This window comes from Pholcus phalangioides, unplaced genomic scaffold (genome assembly GCF_987345545.1).
Source record: "Pholcus phalangioides strain wild (caught in Gottingen) unplaced genomic scaffold, Ppha-v1.0 ptg000017l_1, whole genome shotgun sequence".
NCBI classification, from domain to species: domain Eukaryota; kingdom Metazoa; phylum Arthropoda; class Arachnida; order Araneae; family Pholcidae; genus Pholcus; species Pholcus phalangioides.
Genome location: NW_028301610.1, coordinates 24,426,097 through 24,447,541, shown reverse-complemented (window position 1 = coordinate 24,447,541; position 21,445 = coordinate 24,426,097). Strand labels below are relative to the sequence as shown.

The 21,445-nt window shown below is 37.2% G+C and overlaps 1 non-coding gene across 1 annotated transcript; it reads left to right on the top strand.

Annotated features, from left to right (window-relative positions):
- Nucleotides 1-299: 299 nt before the first annotated feature.
- On the top strand, nt 300-408 carry LOC149072588 (U6 spliceosomal RNA). The gene has a single exon (XR_016194539.1). It is a non-coding gene; the product is annotated as a U6 spliceosomal RNA (small nuclear RNA).
- Nucleotides 409-21,445: the final 21,037 nt, after the last annotated feature.

Genomic DNA, 21,445 nt, shown 5'->3' with positions numbered 1-21,445 from the left:
ATAGGGGTAGAGCGTGATATAGGCACGTGTAGTGATTTCAATGACTTTTTTCGCTGCTGTTTTTAATATGGAAGATTATATCTAAAGTACGGGTGTGTCATGGGGGTGATAAAGCTCTCAACGATATCCAGGTGGAAGATGTGGAAGTCCTAAAACTTCTAAAAAATGTATGTGCAAGCAGAGCACCAGGACTAGATGATATTTATCCTAAAGTCCTTAGGGAATGTGGTAATGAACAATTGGGGCCAGTTGCACAGATTTCGAGAAATAGTGAAGTAGTATTACAGAGAGTGTTTTCCGTACTCCCTTTGGCAGAGTACATATACTAAAATCGGAACAATACAAAGAAGATTAGCATGGCCCCTACGCAAGAATGAGGGCATTTTCCCAGAGGATTGGAAGCTTTGTAATGTGGCCCCGATATTTAAAAAGAGTAGTAGAGAAACCGTGTCGAATTATCGTCCAGTGAGTTAAAAGAGCTCTATCTCGAAAATTTTGGAAATTATTATCAAAAGGCAATCGGTGAATCGGATAAACCAGAATTGTCGGAAAACCAGCATAGGTTCAGAAAGGGGAAGTCGTGTGTAACTAACCTCCTTTACTTCTATGATCACGTGACTAAGGCTTTGGGAAATGGAAAAAACGTCGATGTGGTTTATCTTGATTTCCAGAAGTCATTTGTGAGGGTGCAATCAGTTAAACTCTTGAAACGTTTGTATGAGATTGGGATTGGGGATAACTTTTGAATTAGATAGCATTGTGGTTGAGAGATAGGTCACAACGGGCTATGGTGAACTGGGAATTTTCTGAATGGACAAGTGTGGAGAGTAGAGTCCTTCAAGGAAGTGTTCTGTGAGACCAGACACAACCCGGGCTCTGTCCCTTCCGGGATGTAAGCCCTCTAACCATGTGGGTTGGGAAGGAAGTGTTCTGGAGACCATAATTTTTTTTCACTTTATATCGATAAACTCGATCAGAGTATACACGGAATTGCTAGCAAATTCACAGATGACGTAAAGCTAATGGGAGTCGTCAGGAATCGAAGCGGTAGAGAGATGTTTCAGACCAAATTGAAAATGATTGCAGCATTATCTGATGAAAGGAGCATGACCTTTAGTGTTGATAAGTCCATTGTCGCTCATTTTGGTTCGAACAACCCACGTTTCACTTACGAGTTGAATGGTATTACTATCCCGGATGCGACTAAGGTTACCAATTTGGAAATTCTCATTGACGAGCTGCTTAGGTTTTCAGTAATTCAAATCTGAATGCCCAGCACTGTCAACGGAGGCTCTGTTTGTTATTCCCGTCGCAGTGGAGGCTGTGTGAGTTTTCTGTGCGTGTATATTGCATATTCCATAAAAGGAAGGGGAAACAAAACTGCCCAGCACTGTGGACAGAGGCCTTGTTTCTTCGTTTCTCGTCACAGTGGAGTCACTGTATATAATATTTTGTATACATTGTGTATTTAGACCATTCTCAAATCTCTCCCACCTCAACATGCCAACTTCTTCTTTCTTGCCCATAAGTCTTTTCCACACTTCTTTCGAAATCGGTCTTCTGCCCTTATGTGCCACTGGGCGCACGTGCAATTTATCTCCCTGGTCATTGGGTTCAACTATCCATTTTTAGTCAAATGGCTTGTACATTGCTACGAGTTGATGGCTGTCTTCATGGGGAGAAAGACGCGAGCGATTCGATACTTGCAAGCACGGGGCAAGGGGAGCTACCACTATTAATCTTTGCTAACTTTACCGACACAACTCTGCTTCTTTTGAGGTAACGGAAGTAAGGTGTTTTGCATCAGTCCGGGGTTGTGAGCGGTTCTATCTACCTGCTTGGGTTTTCTCAACATTGTTCATCGGTGGTCAAATAATCGAATAGAAAGCTGGGATTCATTCTTGAATAGTTCTCTTCGCGTTCTTCTAAAGTCATTCTTCCGCTTTTTTGAGGCTTAATTCGTCATGCACTAGAAATATACCGTTAAGTTTTGGAGACCATACCTACAGAGGGCATACCTAACTCGATGTGAATGTCGAGTAAATCCCCACAAATGTGCGACAAATTTCGTTTTATTTTTTGTGATATGTGATGTAACGTGTATTCGCTGTTAGATCTTTTTTTGATTTCGAACAATTTAAGGATGTAATGGATTTTTTAATTTTATGAATAATAACCAGGACTTTATATTGCAATTTATTCGAAAAACTAGAGTTTTTATCGAAAAATATTGGTACCAATAATCTAATGTATATCTATATGCAAAATTACATAAGAGCTAACATACTTATTGTTCGTCCTACCTATCGCGTAACTTCTGGCTATAACTGTCATTTAAAAGGCAATAATTTTGTGTCTTGAAGCAATATTTTACTGTGTGAAAATTTATTTTATTCTAACATAACATCACTGGTACCAAGCTGAGAAACTAATCGATGATTAATAACTACTACTTTTTCCTTTTCCAACAAAAATGACAGGTATTTAATTTTGAAAGTTACGACCAAGAGCAAATTTTTCACAGAATGAACACATATCCTGCAGTAAAAACACTTTTCACAATACGATTTGGTATGGCGAAGAAATTAACTCATATCAGTCCCAATTTTTCTATTTCACATTCACGGTATTCCACGTGGTCGTTCAAATTGCCGAATTACATCTAGTAGCATTTACTGCATTAAAATGTGTATTTTGTAGCCCATTGTGAATAAACCTTTTTTGTGTGTGTGTGAAGGACTGATTGTATTAGCTGACACATCTCACCCATCGTAACATTTCTCGATAAAAAACATTCCACTATTTGTATACATATAGAAAGAAAAGAAATACCAAGAAAACCAAATGAAATCCTATTCGCCACAGATCATTTATTTGACACAAGCTTAATAAGTAGTGTTGACGTATTTGGTTTCTAAAGCTTCTCGCAAGAAAGTTTACTGTATTGTGTTATAGGATTTTATTTTATTTTTTTATATTCATTTACATCCACAAAAGGCTGGTTGCAATTGCATTACGGGGGAGAAAAAAAAGGAAAAGCACGATAAAAATCAAAAGAAAAGATTCAAACACACAGGACTCAAAAAGTGAATGCCGAGTAAATCCCTACAAATATGTGAGAAGTTTCGTCTCATTTTTTGTGATACTTGATAACGTGTGTTCTTTGTTAGATTACTTTTTTTTTTAATTTGGAGTAATTTAAAGATTTAATGGTGTTTTTAACTAAATGTAGAAAAACCTGAATTTTTTATTGCGATTTATTGGAAAAACTAGCGTTTTTACGGAAATATTGGTACCGATGTCTAATGTATTTATTTGCAAAATTGCACCCACGCTCTTATTGTCGGTCCTGCCTATCACGTAGCTTCTGGCTATCAATGTATTTTTTTCGGCGATACTGCTATGTATGTGTGTCTTGCAGTAATATTTACTGAAACTGTGTGTACATTTCTTATTCTAAAATATCATCACTGCCGCCAAGCGGAGAAGCTGACACATTATTAGCAATTACTAATTTTTACTTTTTCAACAATAGCAGGTGCTTAGTATTAAAAATTACTTCCGGGATCAAACTTTTTACCAAATATGCACATATCCAGCAGAAAAAACAACACTTCACGAGGCGATTTTGTTGAGAAAATAGTAACTTTTTACACATTAATCACTATTTTTTTTTATATTTCATTCATAGTGCTTCATGCGATCGTTGGAATGTCCGCCACTGTATTTGAATGTATATTTTGTATCCCATTGTGAATAAAACTTTTTTGTCAAGGACTGATTTTATTAGCTGTAACATTGCACTATCGTAACATTTTTCGACGAAAGGCATTCCACTATTGTATAGGTATGGAAGAGAACAAAGGAAATCCTATTCGCCACAGAACAGTTATTTGACAAGCTAAATAAATAGTCTTGACGTATTTGGTTTCTAAAGCTTCTCGGAAATAAGTTTACTGTCTGTTGGATAACAGGATTCGAAGTGAATGCCGGGTAAATCCCTACAAATATGCGAGAAGTTTCATCTTATTTTTTTGTAATACTTGATTTAACATGTATTCTCTGTTAGGTTCTTTTTTTTTCTTTATACGTATCCGTAACTCCACCTAGCTGGTGTTATCGATGAATTTTCGGTACCGAGAAGTGCTAATCCAGTGATCTATGTTCTTGTTGAGCTCACGTGAGTAATGATCCATCGACAGTAACTAAGGATATGACAAGCGGGTCATGTCATTTCTTCTACATTATGTATGTCCGTCAAGGAAAAAAAAAGGCAACCAAGGTCGATTAGGCTTCGCTCGTGTCGTTTCTGTGATATGACAAATTGGGATTACGTGTCTGAAATTATCGATAAAATCTACAATTAATAACTTTTTTTCCCCGTATTAATGCGACTCCGTGGTCTATTTCAAGTTGACATCTATTAATTATAACTCTTACGTTTACACAAGTTACATAGGATCATATAAAGTATGCCCGGAAAGTGTTTATCCTGGTTTTTTTTCACAACCGTTGGTCGTAGATAAAAATTTCCAATCGTAAAAATGTATTAAATGAGTTGAATATTACGGTACTTTTCAAATAATTTGAAAAAGTTGAAAAATTTAACTGTTTTTTTTATATTTACTCCAGATCCTCTTGCAATCATGTCTAGGAAACGTCTGTCCTTGAAGTGTAATATTGCAAAAAGTACTCTTTACCGTATGATAAAAACTACGAGAAATATTTAATTTCAGAATTTGAAAAATTTTTCGATTTTTTTTGATGCTTGGAAGCCATCTTTTTTCGCTGTTATAGAGGGATCTGTGCAAAAAAAAATTAGAATTAGTTTTGCTAAATATTTCGTACAAAGAAATTGAATAAAATCAAATTTGTATTTTTTCCAAACATGTTATTTATTAAATTTTACTGCTACTTTTTTTTTTCAAAACAGTGGAATATCAATCATAATCACTCATTTTATTGACATTAGGGACATGTTTGAAACTGGAATTTCATTATTTACTTAAACAAATTCATGTTTTTGAAAAAATTACAAAATTTAACTTTTTATATTTTTATGACCGTATAAATAAAAAATTTATTTTCTCGGAAAATAAAACAATTTTTATGTACGCTAAATATTGGCAGAGATATTAAATTTTAAATTGTCAGAGAAAATTCAGGGATCGTTCAAAAATTTAACAACAAAAAAGATTAATTTGAAATGAATTTGAACGATGATTAATTTAATACACAAAGAAAGCCAAAAAAAATTTTATACATTTGGTATGGAACATTTAGTGAAAGCAATGTTTTACTGCATTTACATTTTTGTGTGATGCCTAAACACTTTTACAGGGACGAAACACATCTAACTGCATTTTATTGATTAACATATTTGAAAAACTAGTAATTGTAAAGCAGTTATACAGCCTTTATACTTCGAGCCTAGCAAAGAGTGTAAGGGATGTTATGGGGTAAGGAAATTAGTTGTACAGTAGTCTCTCGATTATCCGGCCTTGCGTTAATCCGGCCCATCCAGTAAACCGGCGTTTTTTTAAGCGGGTGTCCTTCGAGCATAGAAGAGGAAAACATGTCACTATGTGTTTGTGAGCAGTTTATATTATTTAAACGGCAGAGGCGTACTTTTATCGTTCACCGCCCTTCTCCCATTCTAGCCTGATGTTTCGTACTCCTCATTCCTCGAATTTGCTGAACTGGTCTATTAGGCTTAGACTGGTCTTAGTCTCCACCCCTGTCTCTAAGTCACTCTTATCATTCACATGCTTGCACACACGATCTAGGTCACTCTTTTGATCACCCATTTGCACGGTGTCTCGCTCTGTATGCCATTCTTTTGGCCACTAATATGCTTGCTTGCAAATTCTCTAGTTCTCTATTGGTCACTGACATGCTTGTATAAACACTCTCAATCACGCATTTGGTCATTCATATGCTTGCAAACTCTTTAGGTCACTCTTTTGATCGCTCACTTACCTGGTGTCTCGCTCTGTATGTCATTCTTTTGGTCACTGACATGCTTGCAAACTTTCTACGTCGCTCACATGCCTGCAAATACTCCAGGTCAATTTTTTAGTCACTCGCTGACCCCTGGTCCTTGCTCTCTAGGTCACTCACATACTTGCAAACTCTCTGAGTCACTTAATCACTCACTGACCCGGTACTTTTTTTCCTAAGTTATTTTTTTGATCACTCACATGCATGAAAACTCTCTAGATCACTCACGGACCTGATTCCTCGCTCTCTAGGCAAAGTTGGATTTATTCTTTCACATATTCTATCAATTTTTTTGACTAGTAATCCCTCAAATTTGCAAATCGCCACCTCCTAAACCTCCCAAATCGCCACGCTAGGCAATAGCCCGGTAAGCTCCCCCTGTAAATACGCTTCTGTAAATGGGCTTTTTCAAATGACTTACAGTAATCCGGCAACCCAGTGTCTGATATGTGCCGGATTAGCGAAAGCCTACTGTACTTTAAAGTACTGTCAAATACAAACACAAAGTCCACAACAGGCATATTGCCCAAAGAGGTGGCTGAAAAAAGATGACCATAAAATATGTGAATGTCAAGTATAACCAAAATACAGCAACGCAAAATAAGAGAATACTTTATATAGGGTAATATAAAAAACTTTCAAACCCAATTAGAAATTTATTGCTCTGTATCTCCTGATGCCAACAAAAAACATGCCATGTTTCTAAGTATAATATTCGTTAAGATATTTGAATTCGAAATACGGAATACCAAGATCAGGACGGTTAGAAAATCAACTCTTCCGAATCCCGATCCCCATTCAAATTTGAAGACTCCGATCCCCACCCACCAAATCAAAAGCCGCCACGTCCCATCAACATCGACACGTCACTTACTTGACGTTACAATGACGAGGTTGATCTTTCCGCGTCTCCAGCAAAAGCGTCAGTGGATAACGACCATTCCAAGGAGGTAGTTTCGTCTCCTCGCTCGTGAGAAACTGCACTGAAGATGTCCGTCGCAGTAGTAGACGAAACGTCCGCTTCAAAGAAGCCTCGAACATGGCATAACAGCCCGAAAGGTATGAACATTATTAGAAACTTGTTTTGTTTGCCACATTTCTGCAAGGACGAACTTATACCGAATTCGGCATCGGGAAAAAAATAGAAAATACATTTTTTTAAATTTTTTTTTACGTAAAAGTGTCATGATACGAATGTTTACCTAATCAAAACATTTTTGTAATTGAAATTTTTCGTCTACGACCAACGGTTGAAAAAGAAAAGGGCCAAAATTGCACTTCTTTTTGGACACCGATATTTCATCCATGTATTTCATGTTAATGCATTTTTGTGAAATGAGATTTGATTTCATGAGTTGCTCGAAGATTCTTCTTCGAAAGAGACATCTACTCATTACTGTATTCGTATGTAGATTAACGCGTACGAAAAATTTCATCAGCCGAAATTGTCTCATCAAAACATTGCGGATCTTAATATCTTAATTCACACTTGTATCATGAATTTAATTCCGAAATTCGCGTTTTCTACGTCTTTCGTTGAATTATACCGTGTTTTCGGTCACAAAATTAAATTACGATGACGTTAATCATTTCGCAGCATATTGTTTTAAAATTTTATTCACCAAAAGTTGCTGCAAGCGCTCACATCAACATATCGTTAAATTCAAACGCGAACAAGTCTCTACTTAGACGTACGAATGAAGATAAGTTTTACCCTGGTCCAAGATGCAATTAAAATTGCCTCATTCACCAGGTACATCTTTCTGAAATATACATTCGTAAATACTGTACTGATATCTCGGTGGCGTTTTGAAATCGCGAGCCTTCTTTTGTACATTAGCCGAGCTCAAAGAAATTTCGTGTGTCCCAGCGTTCAATTTAAAATTCATTACAACTCGTACGATTCTTCATCTAAACATTCGCTATGCAGATAGATGAGTTTCAGAAATTACTATTTCAGTCCCAAGAATGTTTGATATATTTAACAGTATGTAACAAGAAGGAAAAATGTGTCTTCCGTGGTAAATAACGAGAGAGACGGTGAAGTTTTCTCTTAAATAAAATACAAATTCTGTTTATTTGATGCAGATAAAAATAACAGTCTAATCAAATATTTTCTCATTTTTATTGGAATGTTATTTACATATTTAAAAATATATACATATACACGGTGCATAGGTGACAGGGTGGAGGACGTTTTACTGACAAACCGCTGGTTCTACACCTAGGGCATACTTCTAATTAGAAAAGTATCCAAATAACATGTAGTACTCAGATATGTCATTCATGTTGCAAGGAGTTATACAGCTATTAAAATAAAAAAAATTAACTTTTTATACCGTCCCCGTGTGCCCCAAAACCCAATACAAATACAACACCACAACAGGCAAAATGCCCAGCGAGGTGGCTGAGAAAAAGATGCCCATAACAAATATGGATGTCATATATTTCAAAAATAAAGCAACCCAATTAAAAATGTAATTAAAAACATTATAAACAATTAGAAAGTTGTTGCCCTGTCTTTTTTTTTCTTTAATAAACAAATCACAAAAACACAGACATATACATATATTGCATGCCCATACTGAGTTGGCCTCTGACCTTGACGAGCGAGGGGAGGGTTCATTTTCTAAAGAGCGGAAACGGGGGGAAAAACTCGCTAAAGCCGGGTTTTCCTAGAAGAAGAACTTTTGCGGCGTGTGCAGCGTGAAAACACCGATTGGTTAAAAACCTGAAATTCAGGTTTTTTGAACAATCAGCATTTTCACGCTGCGCGCGCAGCAGAAACCTGCTCCCAGGAAAACCTGCCTAAGGCTGGGACCTGACTACGGCGCGGTTGGACGCGGTTGAGGTTGGGGGGGAAGGCATCATCTATAGTTTTATTCTGTCAACGCACAGATACAACTGCAACCGCTGAGCGCGGTTTTTTCAACCGAGAAAATCCACATTTTTTGGGACGGTTGGGGTAACCGGAAAGCTGCCATCATGTATTGCAAAGGCTTGCGCTCCCTGATGACGGTTCGGCTGGACCTGCGGTTGCTCTCTTCCATTGTCTATTAAGTGGTTTGACAAGGAGGGTGACGGGATTTCGGATGCACTGGACAAAGGAATTGCTCTCCTCAGGTTGCCATAAAAATGAGGGGAAAAGACAAATTCGAAGAACTGTTTGGTGAAGTTCTATTCGACAGAAGCTAATTCTTTGTTTGGCGCTTTTGCACTGATAACAATAAAAAAAACCAATGAAGAAAAAAAAAATTTCTAACTAGTGAAATTTTTTTGCTCTACATGAGCACACATTAAAACTCGGTTATAATGACATTCATAAACTAACGTGATTACGCTAAAACCGAGATGTATATTTTAGAACACTTGAATGAAATGCATTGGATCCCGATTATAACGTGTTAGCAAAAAACCAATTAGTTACCTCATCCAAAAGAGTACAAATTACCACGGGGCCCAACCATTTATAATAAATTCATAAAAAATTAGAAGTAAAAATAATCAGACATCTGAAGGAATATATTTTTATATTTGCAAATTCTCCATATCAAACTTTTGAAACATTTATTAAAAGCCTAAGTATGAACCGGGGATGAAATATGTCCCTAAGAGCTGCATTGCGTGTGTGTGTTTTGCTTTCATTATTCTGTCTTTTTGGTATTAATTTTTGTATCGTATATGAATGTGGCTGTCTATCTGTTGTTTTTGCAATGAAAAAAAAACCATCTAGTCCAGCGGTTCTCAACCGGTGCTCCGTGTGAACTCCCAAGGGCTCCGCGGCCCTCGAGGAAATTAAAAAAAGAACCAGTAAATTTGAAAAAAATAATTATTAATATTTTTGAATAAAAATAAATCAGTAACTTTTATGAATAAATAAAAAATAGGCCTACGGGGCTCCACCATAGAAATTATATACTGGAAAGGGCTCCGTGGGTCAAAAAAGATTGAGAACCGCTGATCTAGGCAAAACGTTGTATGCGGGTAATATCGAAGAGTGCACTAAGACAATTTTCACACCTACCGTTCTTTTCAAGCAGTTTTTGATTTACAAAGCCGCAACTAGGGAGAGCGGGTCCACTGTATCGAGTGCTGAACTAGAGGGGGCGCCGAATTGCCCCTTTAACACCACTCCTAACCTTTCCTTACACGGGGACGCCAAAAGCTTGCTAGCTCCAGTTAAAAAAGTATCCAGCTGCGGCCCTGTATGTACCTTAAACCTTGCAACATACATACTGATGTACAGGGCCACAACGACATGCGTGGTCAGCCGGGGCAAGCACGCATTTTGGCGCCCCCTTTTAATATTGAAGGAGAGATGAAAGGTTAACATTTGCGCTCCTGTCTGGCTCGGAGTTCGGAGCATCAGTCAGTGCCGTCTTAACGCATGGGCCCACCCGAGCACGGCCCGGGTGCCTCAAGAGAAGAGGGGCCTTCCAAAAATGAGATACGATTGAAATTTTCAAGGATATACCATGTAGGGCCTCCTAAAAACCACTTGGCCCGGGGGCCCCATAATACTCTTAAGACGACCCTGGCACCAGTCCCACCTGCTCATCTCTAGTTGCGGCCCTGATGTCGTATGTACAGGGTGTAAAGCGGGCCGGGGTAGCAAGTTCAGAGGGGCGGCAAATTTGAGTAATTCGTGGTCAAGAACTTTAAATTATAACGTGAATAGGGGGCAGAGCAATTCGAATAGCCAGCACGTGGCGAAGCCATAAATCTGTGTCTGGAAAGAGATTTAGTGTGAAGCATGTAAATAATTTCGTATAAGGGGGTGGTTGATGATGTAAGTGACCTTCAAACCCCCCTCGCCCCTTTGTCATCAAATGTCCGCAAATCCGAAATCCCGCCCCCCCCCTCGATGCTGACGTAATACTTGAATCACACCAAATGAACATTTTTGGGAACTAAAAGGTCTAATGAGTATCAAAATGTTTTTTTAAAAAAATTTGATTTTTTACAGTTTTTAAAACATGAAATTCAGAAATTTCATTCCGATTTCCTATCTGAATTTTTTTTTCCTGACCATCAAAAGAAATAATATATATATTTTTTAAACAGGAGAAAATCATTTTTTCCTTGACTTTCTTTTGGTCATATGGGGTTTCCCAAAATCACAATTATTGTGCTTAATTTCCATTAATTAGAAATTTAATTAATTGGAAATTTACTTTAATTACAAAGAAAAACGTGCTAAATTCATGGCCAATAATTTTCTTCAAGCCAAAACTTCAAAAATATGTTACTTAAATAGTTTTTTAATATATATGTTATTTAAATTAATTATGATGATTCCAGTCATCATATATAAAAAAATTTGTGCGATTTGGTCACGAATCGTAAAAGCATCAAAAATGGGTCAACTTGTAGGCTGTCTTTCTTCAACTCTGAATTAATTTCAAATGGCAAATATTGTTACAGAAAATTAAATTTCATTACATGAATATTTTTATTAGTATATACAGTAAAACCCCCTCCTTTTTGTGAACACGGACAGGACAAAATAATTAAATACATGTAAAATGGGTGACCGTTACAAAGAGGTTTGAAATTCATACGTTTTTATATTATACATCTGTAAATTATTATTTGTCCGTAAAAGAGGGAGTATCCTTTAAGACGGGGTTTTACTGCAATGCAGCTTATGAGCACGAATTTGCATGCTAACTGGAGCCAACTTCAGCTTGGCGAAAAAAATTTAGCCAATCCCGAGATGTCACGTGACATAAAAAAATAAAAAAACCCGGTTGCTAACAGCAGTGTGTTTTTCACGCAAAATTTCACGGTTGCTGATAAGATCAACCGCGCCAGCCGAACCGTAGTGTGCCGGCAGCCTAAAAGGAGCAGATTGGTATTTTCCGTTGGCGCCTTTTGCGCTATTTTAAGCCAAGTCTTCCTAGGAGCAGGTTTCTGCAGCGCGCGCAGCGTGACAATGCTGATTGGTCAAAAAAAACCCTGAATTTCAGGTTTCTAACCAATCAGTGTTTTCATGCTGCACACGACGCAAAAGTTCTACTCCTAGGAAAATCCGGCTTTTCCCAGCGACCCTTTTACTGAAGGAAAATAAATGGAATCGCCCATCGTGACGTTTCAGGACGTAGCCAGAAGCCAACTCAGCGTGGGTGCACAATACAAATGCATGCATACACATAGGTAAACACACAAATGCAAACACTTTGTGACCGCAAGGGACTTGGCAAGTTCTTCCAGCAGGTCTGAAGGGAGTTATAATCGCATAGGGTTCGGACAACAGCTTTTATAGAGCCACGTCTTTCCTGATGATGCCAACTAAAAAAATTCCACATTTCTAAGTGCAATATTCACTGAGATATTCGATTTCGAAAAACGGAGGAAAGTTGAAAAAAAACAGTTAAATACGGGTAAACCGTTTTTAGGTAAGAGTCCTTGCTCTGACAAACATTTTTCGGACGACGGTGATTAGAAAAATTATGCCTTAGATTATTGCCATGAAAAATAGAATTTCACAACTTATAACGTAGAGCGTCAAGCAAAAAAATTGAGTCCTGTAGTCCTGAGTGTATTGCACATAAAATGGGGTGATGGATGACATTTCGAGTTGTATCTCTGTGATGATACCGTGATTCCTCGTGGGATTTCGTGAGAGAAAAGTCAGTTATTTCTTAAAAAAATATCCTCGACTATAGAAATTGAGTTTATTTTGAGTGTAAACTGGACTTGTTCGATCATTTAAAATCAACTGCCATCCCCCCAATCCAAGATTTAAATGTTAATTCCGCGATAGAATGAGATATATGGAAAATATCAGATGTGTATATATATATATATATGTTACTGCTAAAGCCAGAAGTGCGGCCAATTCGTGAAGGGGCCGAGATTTTTTGGCAAAATGTCGATTTGCAGAATTTATCAGGGATTTGGTTGGAAATTTCGCGAATTGGCAGAGAGTTTTGGCCGGATGCCGATTTGAAGAAAGGATCCGGGCTTCTGCCGGCCACTCCGCGAAGTGGCTCGAGATCCCTGGACAATTTTCGATGTGCTGATGTAATAAAATCCATTTTTCTTTGTTTATTTATCAATTTGATGGGTTTTTTTTCCTCATCAACATTTTATTAACTTGTAACAAGTGTTATATGTGTGTAGTTTTCATTTCATTTAATTTTAATTCCCAAGAAGTCGTATTTTACTTTGTAAACTTACCTGCAACGTATTGTAACTTTTGGTAACAAGCAGATGGGATCTTAGATCTCCTTGGTTGTTTGTATTTTATACTGTACATAAAGAAGATAAATAAATAAATTAAACTTCTTCATCATCAACATGCAATATATACAGGGTGTCCTTCAAGTACTAGCACGGCCTTTATCGCATCAACCGTCTATAACAAAGGTATGATTCCTATTTAAAAAATGCTCAACAGTCGTTCGAAAATTACCCTGTACCAGTTTTGAGAGAGGGGATACAGTGTGTAACAAAATAAAAGAATCTAGATCTTTATACCGTCCCCGTGTGTTCTAACTTCCAGTTAGAAAGTTGTTGCCCTGTCTTTCTTGGTGCAAACAAAATAAATTCCACGTTTCTAAGTGCAATATTCACAGACATATTTTTGGATTCGAAAAACGGAGGAAATTTGGGAAAGAATAGCGTTAAATGCGGGTAAAATGGTTTTCCCACATTTATCGCTGTTCTTTCCAAAATTTACTCCTTTTTTTTCAAATTTGAATATTGCACTTTGAAACATGGAATTTGTTTTTTGGTGTCAGGAGAGACAGGGCAAAAACTTTCTGATTGGAAGTTAGAACACACGGGGACCGTTTAAAAATTTAGATTTTTATTTTGTTACACACTGTATTTTAACTCTCAAAACTAGTACAGGGCAATTTTTGAATGCCTGTTGAGCATTTTTTATATTAGAATCATACCTCTACGACGGACGGTTGATGAGATAAAGGCTAGCACTAAATACTAGCACTTATAGGACACCCTGTATAGTAGCTGTATTGGATTAGCTCCATGTGACGACAGAGAAAAAGATAAACTTGAGAGACAGTGGAAAAAAACAATATATGAAATTATTTTATTTATAGCATTTTTAGTCAAATTTTGAAGGAAAAAAATGATTACCGCATATATGATGGGTTGCCATAGCTAACGTGGACATAATTATCACGTAAAAGTTTGCCAAATTGCGATGACCCCGAATCATACCTTTCCGGACTTTTCCCAGAGATCTCCAGCCACTTCGCGAACTGGATGATCAAAGCCCGAAATTCGTACATTGGCCGAGCCAATTTACAACGAAATTGACAAATTCGAGAACTGGTGATTTCGGGCTTTGCAGTAACATATACGAAGTTGTTGAGCAGGTTTTTTTTGAATCTGCGGTCCGCGGACCCCCGAGGATTCGTGTGTACTTTGTGAGGGGTCCAAGGGATAATTTTTATTTGCTACCATTGCATGAATAACATATTTAGTGCTGTGAAATTGTAATTTAGAACCAATTTTTTATATAAAAGTTTTGGGTTTTATGGGAAGGTTGCATTGAAATCGACCTTTTGATGCTAAAGGAGGTCCGCGGAGCATTGGTCTTCATTAAAGGGTTGTCCGTGACACTTTCACTTTGTCCTTGGGTAAAAATTGTTTAATTTTTGTTTTTGCTTTCCCTGAATAATCATGGAAATCATTATTGTTCCCCTTAAACTTTGGTTTTGTGGTAAGGGGATCGACATTTGTGAATTGGTTATTTACCATTAGCTGATTGGGGGCCTGGAATATTGAAAAGGACAAAAAAAAAGAACTTTTTGCACTGATAATAATTTTGAAACTATAAAGAACTTTAAGAATATCAGTCACGCGTATCTAGACTTCTAAACTTCTAACAAAAGTTAAATTTTTTGAGTTGATATAAAAGTTTAAATTTAAAAAATAATGGGACTTTTTCCATTTGTTATTCCTATATACACTTCATATCTTACGCTTCATGTTCCAAAAGTAATTTCCATGATATGTTTCCCTTATATAGATACTCCAAGTCAAGAATTCTTTGGTGAAGGTGCTCTTTTGGGCAAGCACCTATGCTTTCTTTGAATTTTTTGAAATGGACGTGGAGGATGAGATGCGTCATTTGGAAAAACATTGGAAATTCCATTTCTGTATAGATTTTTCATGTTTTTCCGCAAACTCAAGTTGGTTTTTGGTCCAGCGGTTACCTAAGAATCCGTTATGCATTCGAACAGAGATATCCCCAATCTTCTTTATCAGTCTTTTGACGCAAATACGTGTTTTGAATCATCCGACGATACGGGGAGCATCCCCAAAACGTTGCGTAACGAAATGCTTTAAACGCCCGTTATCTCAAGAACTATAAATAATATATCCATATTTTGGATGTCTGCGGATAGATCGTGTTAAGAGAAATCCGATGTGGTACCAATCCAATTTCAATACTCTTTCCGGTGTGGACACCAGGTTCGCTTGCCGCATTGGTGACGGAATTGTCATCTGCAATATCTCGAGAGGTTCGCAACACAAATGAAAGCCAATGGTATCGTCTGATAGATATTTTTTAGACCCGTCAGTACCTACCACGCGTCCGAAAAAGGCACAATGAACGCATTCACGTCAAAACTCGCGGCCGTGTCTATGACACAAAGCGTACCTCAATTTTTTTGTGAAGTTTTTGTGTATTCGATATTCTTTATTGTAACACTATGCGACAAAAAAAATTGTTTCCGGGTGGAAATCAATACTTTGCAACTATTTTAGCCTGAATAAAAATTGAAAGTGACAGTTATTCCCCTCAAACTTTGCTTTTTTGATAAGGAGGATGACATTTGTGAATTTGTCGTTTTTCAGGGGCGGATTGGGTGACATGAATCGAGTTATTGGCAAAAATAAAAAGGTTTCATACCATTTATCAAATGCCAAAAATAACTTTCAGAATATGAGTCACACTGTATTTAGTTATTACGCAAGAAAAAACTAAAATTTTAAATTCAAAAATGATCATTTTTTTTCTAGTTTTACGTATTTTTGATACTTGACACCACAAAACAACATGAAATTTGCCTCCTCATCATAAAACCAAAATCCAAAGCATACAATTAATGTGTTCAACCTTTTTCGGTCGTAAGCGATTGAAGTATGTTGGTCTGCTAACTAAGGACAAAAATCGTATTGCATAGTGTGATCCGTTAGCGCCATGGGGTTATGAATGGTTCCATGTGCTTTTTCTATCAACACAGGTATTAAAAGTGAATTAATGATGCACATACCACGTAGACAAACATGTACGTCAGCAGCAATTTTGTCTTTCCATAATTAAGAGATCGTTTCAGGAAGTTGTGTAATGATATATAAACAACTCTATTCCTATACTCTTTAGAATGATCTATACCACTGGTATTTTTAAACTTAATCTATTCATTGTGAAAGTTTCCTATCCGAAAACGGTTCAAGTCTGAAATGCGATATCAGTTAAGATCTATTTGTCATCGTTAATTAACTCTAGAGAAATCCTTTCACATAACACCCTTTTTTTCCCAGCTCGAGCTTTTGACGTCGACGTTCAATCTAGACAGATTATAGTCATCGATACCGGAGGACGATACGAAAAGTCAGCAAAATTTCCTAACTATTAGCGACTTTATAGAGGAAACTGTGGCGTGCTGGATTAATCAAGGAGATTGAAATTCCAAAACCCTCCGAAACTATTTCGGTATGCATGCTGTAGGTTTCATATATAAAAAAATTGAGGTAGGCTGTGTCATAGACACGGCTGCAAGTGAATACGATTTTGTGCCTTGAATTGCGTGGTAGGTATGAATGACATAATGGAATTATGTCAATATCATCGGCTTTGTCTTTGGAATGGCTAACAAACGATACCAATGTCGTCTATTTTCGTTGTGAACTGCTCGAGATATAGCTGAAAACAATTTTTACAAATTAGGGCAGCGTCCCTGGTGCCCAGACGAAGAGCTATTAAAACTGGAGCGCTATCATTGAATGCACCTTTGCAATGTGCATTTGACGATACCATTGCTTTCCTCACTTGCGTAGCGTACTTTTTTTTAGATATAGCGTAAAACAATCTGTTACGAATCAGAAAAGTGGGCCTGGTGCCCAGACGGGAAGAGATATTGAAACCAGAGTGATATCATTGAATGTACATTTGCGATATGCATCTGATGATACCATTTCTTTTGACTAGCGTTTTGGTACTCCCTGAGATATAAGCGTTTAAAGAATTTCGTCACACAACTTTTTGTGAATGCTCCCAATATCGTCAGATGACTTGGAAGACGTTTTTACGTCAAAAAGGGGTAAGCTACACAAAATTTTACTTTGCTTACCAGAAACCGTTTTTACTGCGTTCTTGTGTGTTGCCCATCTACGCGCTCGACTAAGTTTTCTCAAGTTTTCCAAGACTTCTGAGATTTGCGATAGTCCACGAATGCATTATAAAGTAGGTTGAAAATACGTTAGATTATTTTCGAAAATACAGGGTGGGCGAAAAATCCATGACACATTTTGAATATTATTTTTAAAAAACCCAACCAGCTTTCCTAATAAAGTGCACAGTTTGCACTAAAATACTTTTCATGACAGATTTTTTTTCCTAATTTGAAAAAAAATAGTTCAAAATTTCAATTCAATTTCTCGACCATGTGTCGATTTTTTATGATACTGTGCGATCTATGACTGAAATTTCGAACTACTTTTACAAATAAAATTATTTTAAAAAATTCTTCACCGGGATAAGTAAGTTAGTGAAAACTGCACTTTTTAATGTCATTTTGTTGATTTTTTGTTAATTTTTAAAAAAATATCATAGACCTTTCACCCACCCTGTATATTTTTTCGAGTAAACCAGGAGTTTCGCTTTTTTCGAGTCGCAACTCCTATGTCGCGCGCTATGAATGCTCTATGAATGGAAGAGCGTCTATATAGCAAATCTCGCATATATCTTCGAACTCATTTTAGCTTGTTACTAATCCTTGAATAAGGTATCGATCGAGAATACTAATAACTCGAGAATACGAAATCAAGCAAAAGCATCGAGCACTCTTGGGGGATTATTGAGCCCCTTGAGCGGGCGGCAGGCTGAAGATGCTTGGACTATACCATAACGTGTAACTACTCAAGCGAATTAATACCGGAGATTTCATACAAGCCATGAATTAGCATTGCTTCAGGTGATTAATATACCGCCTGATGTTATAGAATCATTAACATATGTTTCCTTCCTGATTCAAGCCTCATTTCTCAGCCTAATCAATATTTCAAGACGTTTCAAGAAACAAATAAACGGTACTTTGAATTCCGTCAGTTCTCGGCTGCGCAAGTCTTGTTTCTCATCCCGTATAGGATGAATCTATAGAATTTATGTCCTTTTAACAAATTCCTTGACCAAGGGTGTTCCTGTTCATCCCTTGATATCATGCTACTTGGTACCGATTGGAGGTGTCGAGCAATGCCTCGCGAGAATGAAATCAGGCACAAACATCGAACCTTCTTGGCAACTTCATCTGGCGAAGAATAAGCTGAAAGATTCGTTTAGTAAACGTATTTCATTGATAATTTGTACGAATTTAATTTGGTGCAAAAAAAGATTTATCTCGAGACAGTACTGAAGGAGCAGTCAAAAATGCAGTGTTTTGGCCAGGTCCATTCAAAAGATGAATGAAAAAACGGAAATCAAAAAATCGATGGATCTCGAGAAAACTATCATTTTTCAATCAGCCACAATTTGTAAATTAGTTACAACTTTCTACAACAGATGGCACTGCAGTCTGGCAAAACTAGAATGCGATGTTTCTGAAATATCCACCATTTGCAGCAGTAATAACGTATCTCAAAACAAAATTCTCAGGAACCCGTGCAAACGTCTCAACCGGAATGGCCTCAATTCAGACAGAATTTAGAAATTAGTTGAAAATTTCGTTTAGAGATGGCGCTGCAGTATATGAAACAAAAATACGATGTTTTCAGCAGCCCTACTGAAATTTTCATACGGATTTCTGCGAATTTTATTCTGAGACTACACCAACATCGAGTATTCTGTTGAAGCACAGTAATTGAGGCAAATGGGGAATATTTTGAAAATATGGTGTTTTAATTTCTACAGACTGCAATGTCATCTGTTTCAAAAAATTTCAACTAATTTTGAAATTTTTCTGACTGAAAATGTATCGTTTTACAAAGCACAATGATACAAACGATGCATTTCAATTTTATACTTTTTTTTTTCTCGCGGCACGTCAATTCTGTGACAACCTGTACCTATTTAAATAGATCAACTATTACTACGTTCATAAATAGAAATGATACCAAGGTATAAATGTACCATCAGAAGCGTATTTACAGGGTTCTTACAGCGCTATAGCTCAGGCCGGCAAATTGGAAGGTGTGGCGAATTTGAGGAATTAATGATCAAAAAAGTTTATAGATTATTATGGGTAAAATGTGGACAGCCCACAGTCAGTATGAACCCGCCTTTACCTAGAGAGCAAGGACCAGGTCAGTGAGTGACCAAAAATATTTTCTAGAGTGTTTGCAAGCATGTCAGTGACCAAAAGAGTGGCATTACAGAACGAAACACCAGGTAAGAGACCAAAAACATGACTTAAAGACTTTGCAAACATGTGAGTAATCTAGTAGTGTGTTTTTTCAAGCACGTCAGTGAAAAAATAGTGAACTGGAAAGTTTCCAAAAGCATATCCGTGACCGAAAGAGTGACATACAGAGCGAGGCACCAGGTCGGTGAGCGATCGAAAGAGTGACCTAAAGAGTTTGTAAGCACATGAATGACCAAAAGTATGATCGAGAGGGTTTATACAAACATGCCAGTGACCAAAAAATTGAACTAGAGAATTTGAAATCATGTCAGTGACCAAAACATTGACCTAGAGCAGCGGTTCTCAACCGGTGCTCTAGGAAAATAAAATGGAGGAAAAATTAAAAATAAAATCTCGAGGAAAATAAAATGAATCAGTAAATATGATAGATAAGTAAATAAGAGAGGCCTACAAGGTTCTGCCATAAATATTATGTACAAATAAGGGCTCCTCGAGTCAAACAGGGCTCCGCTATAGAAATTATATACTGAAAAGGCTCCGCGAGTCAAGAAAGTTTGAGAACCGCTGACCTAGAGAATTTGAAATCATGTCAATGATTAAAACATTGACCTAGAGAATTTGAAATCATGTCACACAGTGACCAAAACATTGACCTAGAGAATTTGAAATCATGTCACACAGTGACCAAAACATTGACCTAGAGCAGCGGTTCTCAACCTTTTCTGACTCACGGAGGCCTTTTCAGTGAATAATTTCTCTGGTGGAGCCCTGTTTAACTCGAGAGGAGCCCTTTTTAGTATATTATTTATATGGCGGTACCCTTTAGGCCTCTTTTTTTTGTTTGTTTATCAAATTTATTGATTTATTTTATTAATCTCGAGTGGCCGCGGAGCCCCTGAGAAGAGCACACGGAGCAACGGCTGAAAACCGCTGACCTAGAGAATTTGAAATCATGTCAGTGGCCAAAACAAAATTACATACAGAGTGAGGCACCAGGCAGGCGGGCGATCAAAAGAGTGACCTAGAGCACGTGCTAGCAAGTGAATGATAAAAAGAGTGACTTATATATAGAGACGGGGGTGGGGGCTAAGTGGGCTATAGCGCAGGGCAGCAGCAAATTCGAGGAATGAGTGGTACAAAACCATTAGGGGGGAATGAAAGAAGGGCTGCAAAATCTGTGTAGCCCACGGGCGGCAAAACCATATAAATACGCCTCTGAAAACTATTTGCTCTTCTACTTGCGCTTAAATATTAATGGCAACACTGAAAAGTATTCAAGAGCAAGTTACAGTAGCATGAAAGAATTCTTTAGAGTTTTGTTTCGACATCATCTCACGGGGGTCTTGCACTATTAAACATCTAAATTCGATTCTTAAAAAGACACGATAATGAGGAGTTATGTACTAAGCAGACAAAGTTTTCGTAAAAGAAAATCTTTGATGGTACTGAGCTTATTTTTGGAATTTCTCCTAGTAACAGTGTGGAGTTCTTTTCAATGATTCCAATAAACGGATTCCTCGTTCACCTTTCCGTTTTTTATACTCGATGTAATGTTATTGAAAAAGAGTTCTCTTTTCTGGAGATCATTAGTCTCTGTGATATGGGACTTTTTTCTAGAAACATATCTGAAATGCGATTTCCACAGAAAATGCTCTACATACTGTATATTGCTTTCTTTATTGTGTGCTTCACATATCATTTTCTTTATGCTCCGTTCATTTATTTTATTTCGTGCATCGATAAAAAAAACAGCGTAAAGATAAATGTCTTCATATACAGGGTGGGCAAAAAATCCGTAGAAACTTTAAAAATGAATAAAAACCGGAAAAATAACCGAAATAAAAAACGGTTTTGCAGGGTTAGCATCGCTAGGTCACGGGAAT